The sequence below is a fragment of the Peromyscus californicus genome, unplaced genomic scaffold, assembly GCF_007827085.1.
Source record: "Peromyscus californicus insignis strain IS unplaced genomic scaffold, ASM782708v3 Scaffold_7__1_contigs__length_154581171, whole genome shotgun sequence".
In the NCBI taxonomy this organism is placed as follows: Eukaryota; Metazoa; Chordata; class Mammalia; order Rodentia; family Cricetidae; genus Peromyscus; species Peromyscus californicus.
The window spans coordinates 141,643,988-141,654,287 of record NW_026294595.1 but is presented as its reverse complement, the minus strand read 5'-3'; positions in this window follow the sequence as shown (position 1 = coordinate 141,654,287).

Below are 10,300 nucleotides of genomic sequence, written 5' to 3'. Positions count from 1 at the left end.
TGGCGATTCAGCTCCTGGGAGGGCCCAGAGACGCCCAGGCCCTGTGACCACGCCCCCCTCGGCGCGCACAGCTCCCTGGGACTCGTAGTTCTGGGCGTGGCCGCGGGACTACTAATCCGGTTCCCACCTCACCACACCCCACCGGACTCCCGCTGGCCGCTGCGGAGTCAGTGTAGGGGGCCACCCTGAGGAAGATGGCGGCGAGCAGCAACAGGAGGATGCCGGGGTCTGAGATGAGTGTGGGCTGGATGTTAGGTCTACAGTTTGTATAGGCTTGATGAGAGGTCTGCCCTCTGTGCGAGTGGATGCTGAGTTTGTGGTCTCTGCCGGGTGAATATGGAATGGCGGGGGCGGGGGAGCGGTGAGTGCCGGGTGGATGCTTTGCGGATGAAGAGTTTGAGTTGTGTGCAGGGTAGAAGCGAGTCTGCATTCTGTATGGAATGAGTGCGGGGTCTGCCCTCCTCCATGCGTCTGTCGTCTGGTATCAATCCTCACCGCCGTCACTTTCATTCCGCAATCTCCAGTCTTGCTTCGTTCATTGATTCTGTTTAAATGAAGAGAGTCTGCACTTCCTGTGAGAGAAGCTCCAGGCAGGCCACAGTGCTACTTCCTAGGCAGCTTGGTGGCAGCACCCTAACAACCACACCTATTCTGTGCCTGGGCGTGGCAAGCATTCTGGTAACTTCGCAAGGAATAAAAGGCATCAGTGGTCATGGAAGAGAAGGATCAGAAGTTCAAAGTCAGGACTTAGTGAGATGGCTCAGCACGTACTGTTCATCCAGAGGACCTGAGTTTCTAAGCATCCACATTGTGCTGCTCACAACAGCCTGTAAACACAGATCCAGGGGGATTTTCTGCTTTTAATCTCTACAGCACCTGCACTCATATGCACACATGCATAATTTAAAACAATAAAAAATAAGTCTTTTTAAAAATCATGAAGGCTCTGAAATGTTCTTTTAAAAGCGTTCAGGTTCACCCACACGGGAAGTTTGAGGTCAACTTGGGCTGGAGACCCTGTCTTGAGGAAAAAGCAAGCTGAGTGCGGGCATTCACCCCTGCTTCCTGACTGTGGATGTACTGTGACCGGCTGCCACACATTCAGCTGCCATTGGCAGCTGATCTTGCCACCTTGCCTTGCTCACGCTGATGGAGTGTACCCTCAAACTGTGAGACAAAATAAACCCTTGAGTGACTTCTGTCAGTATTCTGTCAAAACAATGAAAAAATTAATACAGGTTTGTGTTTTCATTCTCTCCTCTCCTCTGGTCCCTTTTTGTTATTCTTTCTTCCTTCCTTTCTTTCTTTTTTTTCTCTTTCTCTCTCTTTTTTTTTTTCTGAGACAGGGTTTCTCTGTGTAACCCTGGCTGCCTTGGAACTCGATCTGTAGACCAAGCTGGCCTCGAACTCACAGAGATCCACCTGCCTCTGCCTCCCAAGTGCTGGGATTAAAGTCATAGACCACCCACCGCCCAGCTTATTATTTCTAATTACTTGTTTCGGAATATTCCTTTACACTTGTGAAGATGTGTCACTGTGATTGGCTTATTAAAGGGCTGGATGGCCAATAGCTAGGCAGGAGGGACTTCTGGGGACAGAGGGAACTCAAAGAGGAAGAAAGACAGAGTCACCAGCCAGACAGAGAGGAAGCAGGATGGGAGTACAGAGTAAAGGTAACTGAGCCAAATAAAAGAACATGGATTAAAATATATGGGTTAATTTAGGTTAAAAGAACTAGTTAGGAACAAGACTAAACTAAGGCAGAGCTCTCATAATTAATAAGTCTCCATGTCATTTTTTGTGACTTGGCAGCCCAAAGAAAAATCTGTCTACAATTACTTGTATGTATGTATGTCTCTGTGTGGGTATGGTGTGTACATATTAGTCATGTGCTTGTGGTGGCCAGAGGTGTCAGATCCCCCCTGCAACTGGAGTTTCAGGAAGCTGTGAGATGCCTGACAAGGGTGTGGGGAATTGAACTTAGGTCTTCTGGAAGAGCAGTACATACTCTTAACTAAGGAGCCGTTTTTTCAGTCCCCTCTGCTACCCTTCCTTTATGTGTCTGTCCTGAACTAAGTGAGGATTTCAGATAAATGACAAATATGTTTTGTTGATGCTAGTATGCATTATGGTTTGAATGTGAAATGTCCTTCACAGGCTCATGTGTTCTGACACTTTGTTCCCAGTTGGTGGCGCTGTTCTAAGAAGTGGCTGTACTCCTGCCTAGGACTGTGGCCTAGCTAACAGAAGTCAGTGCAGTTCCACCAAGCTCTGCTTCCCCTGGATATGAAGATCTGAGGAGCTTCTGCCACATTGGACTGGCCCACTCCCACATGCTGCTCCCCTGCCAACCTGACTCAGGTGCTCCTCTGTCATGGTGGACTATATCCCCGGACTATATGCCAAAATAAGCCTTTCCTCCCTTAAGTCCCTTCAGTAATTTGGCCACAGCCACAAAAGTAACTAACACACTGTGCCCGTGCAGTAGGGTATAGTTATTCAAAAAACTGCTGCGTTAAAACACAGCTGGCACTGTGCACAGGACCTTCCGACCTGCAGCCACACTGCACCCATGAGTCCTGTCACTGAAAACACAAATCGCTGCCATCAGAGACAACAGTGCAATCACCCGGGTCTCTGGCACTCGGGAAAGCTAGACTGAGGAGTGTATCTCAGCTTCCCCACGACACAGAATCCAGCACCTTTGATTATTTTCTTCCCCTTGAAGTTGGTTAGTAGTGGAGCTGCCTCTATGATTCCCTGCTTTCCTCTGAGCAATGTCTCCAGTATCTCCACTGTCTCCACTGGATACATGCCTGGCTTTCCAGGAGCCTGTCCTGCTCCCTCCCCAGCACACACAGACCCTCCTTATTCTCTTGCCAGGCTGGACAGCCTGCCTGCCTCCCTGGGCCCTGTCCCTGAGCCATTGCTTAGCGGCCTTCCCTACATTTTGAAACTGGATTTTTAAAATATCTTCTCTTAGATTTCTTTATTTTAGGTATTTAACTGTTTTGCCTGCTTTTGAGTCAGTGCACCATGTCCTAAAGAGGTCAGAAGGGGCCGGGCAGCGGTAGCGCACGTCTTTAACCCCAGCACTCGGGAGGCAGAGGCAGGTGGAGCTCTGAGTTTGAGGCTGATCTGGTCTACAGAGTGAGTTCCAGGACAGCCAAAGCTACAGCAAGAAACCCTGTCTCCAGAACAAATAAAACAAAACAAAACAAACAAACAACAAAAAAAGAGGTCAGCAGAGGGCATTGGAGCTCCTACAACTAGAGTTACAAATGGTATGGGGTGCTGGGGGGAACTCAGGTCCTCTACAAGAACAAGTGTTCTTAACTACTGAGCCATCTCTTCAGTCCTTGAAACAGTGCTATGCTTGGTCGTTTTTGAGACAGGGTTTCTCTGTGTACCTTGGCTGTCCTGGAACTAGCTCTGTAGACTAGGCTGGCCTCGAACTCACAGAGCTCACAGAGATCTGCCTACTTCTTCCTCCTGAGTGCTGGGATTAAAGACATACGCTACCACCACCCAGTTGAAACAGTGCTTTTTAAAATATATACTTAAAATATGTAACCTCAAATGCAGCTTCCCTGGGCCTTCCAGGGCTCAGAGTGGGGTTTGAGGCAAAAGCTTCATTAGGATGGGCCCCAGTTAGGACCATGAAAGAGAAATTGGGGGTTTTCCCCATGGCAAGATAGATCGGTTCTCTATGTAGCCATCCATCTACCCATCCACCCATGTATGTGTCTATTTGTCCATCATCCACCCATCTGCTTATCCATCCATTTACCCACCCACCCATTCATGGATTCATCCATCCACTCACCCACCGACCACCCATCCGTGGTTTCAACCATTCACTCACCCAACTCACATGCCCAGTGGCCCAAGTTTCTTAGAGAATGAGGTAAATGTAGGGCCATTTACTGAGTGTGGAAAAGGAGGCTCAAGACTCAGGGCCAAGGTTACACTTGCAGATGAACACTTCCAGATGCAATGCTGACCTCTCCCAGCAGCTCACCTTTTGTCAGGGCTAGAATAGGAAAGGAAACTGTTGCCCATTAATTCCATTTTGTCCACCTCAACGCCATTCCCATCTTGTCCACCAGAGGGCGTAAGTGCCCCGGCAGGCTCCCTGTCTGATTTTACTCTTAAAAAAGACTTAAGGTTCTGGCTTCTCTTTTCTTAGACTCCAACTCAAGAGCCAGAGCCGTCTAGGAACCAAAATGAAATCTGACATCACATCAGTGCACAAAACAAAATCTCTCCTGGTGCCTGAGCCCACTTTGAAGACTACAGGAGACTGAGACTTAGTGATCCCACATGGCAGCCTTAAGTGAGGCGCTGCAAGGTGTGATCTTCTTACTGGTATTTATCCTAGGATACCTGTGCCTCACCTATGACTTGTTCTTCCCAAACCTTGAGGTTCCTGGAAAGGTGGAGGTCATCCTTCAACATGACATCAATCTTAGCTGCCTCTCACAAGGGGACTTGGGAAACTCGAAGGGAGGCAAGTGTCTCTGGGAGTGTCAGCTGTCCCAGTGTGTCTTCCTTTTGCCATTTACCAAGACCTCCATCTGCACTGCGGGTGGCTGAGTTGAAGCCGTGGGAACCGGAGGTGAGGGCGCAAACCCCCACTGCCTTTTCTCCAATGCCCCAAATGGAACAGATTATCGACACCAGACTCTGCTCCAAAGTACCACGACTGGAGCTGCACATCCTCTCTGCTCTAAGTTATCCTCCAGACTGTGGGCGTCGAGTTCATCTCTGCCATCTGAGTTGCGGAGAGCTTTGCTGCCCGCCTGATTCCCTCCCCAACGCCCCACACAGAACTGGCTCCTGTTCTCTCCATGCCTTCGTGAAAGCGATTTATCCTGGCTTTTTATCCTATCAGTCTAAAAGGGCTGAGAGCAGTTCGTTTCCTACTTCTCAGATTCCTTAGAACCGGGGTGTCATCCACCTCACCGCCACTCTCAATAAACTGTCGTCCATGAAGATGTTCTTTTGTTGGTTTTCCAACTTCATGTTACTCTGGGGAAAACACAGTATGTGGCTAAACATTTACGAATGCCAAATGCTGTTTCACATTTTAATTTCCCATCGGTGGCAGCGATATTGATGCTATTTAAAACATTCTATTTCAGGGGCTGGAGCTGTGGCTCAACTGGTGGAGTCCTTGCCTAGCATGCAGAAAGACCTTAGCTTGATCCCCCCCAACAACACATAAAACTAGACCCGATGGCACAGGCCTGTAATCCCAGAACTGGGGAAGTGGAAGCAGGAGGGTCAAGTTCAAGGTCATTCTTAACTCTATAGAAAGCTTGGGTTTAGCCTGAAATACAGGAGACTCAGTCTAAAAATGATTGTTTTCATTTTTTTTTCATCTTTTGAGACAAGATCTCTTGTAGTCCCTGACTGTCATCAAGCTATGTGTCCAAGGCTGGCCTTGAACTCCCAATCCTCCTGCCTCTAACTCCCAAATGCTGGCATTATAGGCATGAACCACCATGTCCTGCTCTTATAGTCTTTCATTGTGAAGTACTTTTTTTTGTTTTGTTTTGTTTTTCGAGACAGGGTTTCTCTGTGTAGCATCGCACCTTTCCTGGATCTCGCTCGGTAGACCAGGCTGGCCTCGAACTCACAAAGATTCGCCTGCCTCTGCCTCCCGAGTGCTGGGATTAAAGGCATGCCGCCGACCACCGCCCGCCCGTGAAGTACTATTGTAGATACCTTTCTCTCTCTCTCTCTCTTTCTTTTTGAGATAGGGTCTCACTATGTTGCTCTGGCTGTCTTGGAATTCACAGTATAGACCAGGCTGGCCTCAAACTCACAGAGATTCACCTGCCTCTGCCTCCCGAGTGCTGGGATTAAAGGTGTGCACCATCATGCCCAGAAAATGAAAATTTTCTGTTTTCGGGAATTTGTTTTACCCCAAGTCTTGACTTGTGCATATACAAAGTAGGCTGTCCTTAATTTGACCTTTCAGGCATTCATTTTATCTTTAAGAATTGTCACTGACCTTGAGACATCCAAAAGGCTAGAGACAATTGTCCCTTCATGCCTAGCTCAGACCCCAAAGAAGATCTGACTGACATCAGAAAACACTGGGTTGCCATATGATACAGCAACCTTACTCCTGACTATTGCCAAGAGAACTGAAAGCAAGACACAGACTTACACACAAAGGCTCGTGGCAAGGTTATTCCAAGTGGAAAACAGCGCTAAGATGTCTCCATGATCACAATGAGATGAGATGAATGGGGCAATGAAATGCAGGTCAGCTGGCTGGGCATGGTGGCGCACACCTGTAATCCCAGCACTTGAGAGGCAAAGGCAGGTGGATCTCTATGAGTTTCAGGCCAGCTCGGGCTACAGAGTGAGTTCTAGGACAGCCAGGGCTACATGAAGAAACTCTGTCTCAAAAAAAAAAAAGGGGGGGCTGGAGAGATGGCTCAGAGGTTAAGAGCACTGACTGCTCTTCCAGAGGTCCTGAGTTCAATTCCCAGCAACCACATGGTGGCTCGCAACCATCTGTAATAAGATCTGGTGCCCTCTTCTGGCCTGCAGTCATACATGCTGTATACATAATAAATAAATAAATCTTTAAAAAAAAAAAAAGCCTAAAACAAAGAACCCCTACAAACTCTTTTTTGCTTCTGAAATTATTGGGTTAGGTTTTCTATCATTTGCAGTCAAGTGACAGACATGCATTTCCACAGTTGGATGCTCTGTTCCAGGTGTTGCCAAGAGTTCATCATTCTGATTCGTTATCTCCTAGGGAGCCAAATTCTAATTAATGATCAGGTCATCAATCAGAGAGCAGAACTCCTGTGGGTATTCCAACAGAGTGTAATTCAGGGGGTTGCCCTATAGGTGGCAGAAATGAGACAAAAAACAATATGAATAAATGGCCACAGAGGGAGGAAACTGCTGCCTTGGGGTGGGTGGGGCAGGATAGGGTCAGGTTGGGTGTCCAGAACCAGAAGAAGCTGCAAAGCAGAGCTAACCTGGGGTCTTGTGGTAGAAGCTGGAATCTTTAGGAGCCTGAGAGAGGGAATGCATCGTGAATGTAGTGTCAGAGCTGTAACACAGCATCTACTAAAGATAACACACACTCACACAAATGCTCATAAATATTGTTGGATTTTTTTTATTATTCTTTGCCTCTTTTGGGGGCCCACCACCCAGCTCCCAAATAAATCACATGGAGTCTTGGTCTTTCTTATGAATACCTGGCCTTAGTTTGGCTTATTTCTAGCCTTAAATTATCCCATCTACCTTTTGCCTTTGGAAATTTATCTTTCTCTAGTCTACATATTTTTCTTTACTTCTTACTTCATGGCTGGCTGTGTAGCTGGGTGGCTGGCCCTGACATCCTCCTCCTTTTCTTGCTCCTCCATCTTTCTCTCCTCAGATTTTTCCTCCTATTTATTCTCTCTGCCTGCCAGCCCTGCCTATCCTCTCTCCTGCCTTGCTATTGGCCGTTCAGCTCTTTATTAGACCGATCAGGTGTTTTAGACAGGCAAAGCAACACAGCTTCACAGAGTTAAACAAATGCAACATAAAAAAAATGCACAACACATCTTTGCATCATTAAACAAATGTTCCACAGCGTAAGCAAATGTAACACATCTTTAACTAATATTCTACAACATATATATGCACACACACACACACACAAAGATGCACAAACACAAATACTCATACTGCATGTGCACAGGTGCACAATGCTCACACACATGCATGCATATACATGTGCATGAAGAGGCAATTTTTTTTTTCTCTGAGCCAGGGTTTCTCTGTGTAACAGTCTTGGCTGTCCTGGAACTTACTTTGTAGACCAGGCTGGGAAGAAGCAAATATTTTTTAAAGATTTATTTATTTTTATGTTCATTGATGTTTTGACTGCATATATGTCTATGTGAAGGTGCTAGATTCCCTGGAACCAGAGTTACTGCTGTGAGCTGCCATGTGGGTGCTGGGAATTGAACTCAGGACCTCTGAAAGAGCAGCCAGTGATCTTAACTGCTGAGCCATCTCTCCAGAAAGGAAGCAAATACCCCTATGCCCCCTTCCTCTCATTTCCTTCCACCACTGACTAAGCACCCTCAAAACCAGGGAGCTTCCATAGGCAGTGCTCCTCTCTGCCTTCTGTAAACCCTTGGAGCTGCTGCTCACACTCAGGCCTGGAGAGAGCCTCCTCCTCGTGAGGGTAGGTATGGCAGTGTTGGTGCTGGCATTGGCCACGCAGGGTAGGCTGTGGGGCTGGACCAGCTGATGCATGAAGCATAAACAGCCATCAGCACACAGTAAGTGTTCAAGGAATGTTCTACGAAGTAGGCCAGTCCTCAGGGCTGCCACCCACCTGCAGCATTGCTGTCATTAGGTTCCCATGTTGACTGTGAGGCTTAATTAGATGGAGAGCCCAAGTGTTCACCGGGGGGGGGGGGGGGGGGGGGGGGGGGGGAACCTCCCTCCAGAGCCATTTTTGGTTGTCACAAATGGGGGCAGGGCACTGCTAGCATCTACAGAAACTGGGGATGTGGTGGCCAAATGCTCCAGTCCAGGACAGCCTCAGGAGAAGTAACCACAGTGACAAGAGGGTGGCGAGTGCTTTAGATACCAGCCCCAAACCCCAGGAACTTGAGAGTGAGCCACCAAAGATGTACTGTGCAAACCGCGGTCTTCCCAGGCCCAGTCCCTCACTGTTTCTGTTAACATCTTGGTCCTCAGCAGGCAGTCACCCTCCCTGGAGACAGTCCCTTTCCTCTGTCACAGCTGCCCCAACCACACTTGGTACTTCCTTTCCCCTTCTGGTCCCTCTTAATTCCCCGCTGATTTCTTCTGGGAAATCGTTCTTTCTGATTCTAGAATGGCAAGCTTGGAGGGTCCCTCAAACCAGGCCCTCCTCAGGGAGCCGTGAGTGCAAGTTCTCATCATCCTATCAGCCGTGTAACAATCCTGCAAAGGTTTACAAGACAGGTTAGGACTCGGAGAGGCAGAATGAATTCCCACAGTCACGCAGCAGAGAACTGCTGAAGTTAGGATTCAAACCCAGGGCTGTGCCACGCTGCAGGATGGCCGCAGACTATTCCATCTTGCCAGGAACCTTCCCACCTCTGAAAGACTGCCAGAAGATGCAGAAATGAAAAACAAACAAACAAACCAGCCCACCCCATCTCCTTTATGGGCTGTAGGACAATAAGAAGTCTCAAATCCTAGAGCTCTCAGCTTGTGTTCTGGAACTGCTAGGGAGGAAGGGGATCCTGTTGTGGTTGGAGCTGGGGGGAGCTCAGAGGAACTACCCTAGGGGGTCTCTGCATCAGGGGATGATGTACCTGTGAGGAGTAACTTGTGTCATACTGGAGAGGGCCTGTGCTGTCTGAGTGCTATGCTGGGATGTAGGACCTGGTGATCACAGGCATGATGGCTCATCTTCTCCTGGAGGGAAGGGCAGCTTGGGAAAACACTAGCTCAGCCCCAGAGAAATGGGAACAGTAGACTGATCTTACAGATTACAGAAAGGAAGAAAAATCTTACTTGGTAGGCCTGTTCTGTCCAGGCCCCTAGGGGCAGCTGTATCTGTCTCATGTGCAGGGGACGTGTGGGTGGCAGTTCCAGGAGATGGCTAGCCAACCGGTGCAGAGCCGGATTAGTAGGAGAAGACCCCAGTGCCATGTGAGATTCTCAACAGCAATGAGACTGCCTCAGCTGGCTGAGGCCCAAGGTCATTCTTCCCCTGGCCTGTGCCATGCAAGTGAGTCCAGGAGAGTTAGGCACCCTGGAGCTGCTGCACAGTCCACTTCAATGCCATTCCTATCCCTGTTGTTTATGCCAGCACAGTGGTGTTCGTTACCACTGGCCTTATCCCGCCCTGAGTATTCATAGCACAGATCTACCATTAAAACAAAAACATCCCACCTGCTCGTGCTTTAGAGACAGTCTATACCATGGCTTGTCTGTTGGTTCCCTCCTTGGGAGTATCTAGAGTGTCTGGTTTATTGCCAGCACAAAGTCCCTATAAGCAGGGCATAAGTGTACACGTTTCCACGGGAGGTGTGTGTGTGTGTGTGTGTGTGTGTGTGTGTGTGTGTGTGTGTGTGTGTGTGTGACAGGAGGTGAAACAGCCCCATGAAGAGTTCATTTCTGGCTACATTGCAAATTTGAGACCAACCTGAGATACACGAGACCCTGTCTGTTTGGTTTGTTTGGTGGGTTTGTTCATTTTGTTTTTCTGTTTTTTTGAGACAGGCTCTGACTATGTAGCTTTGGTCGGCCTAGAACTCAATACATAGACCAG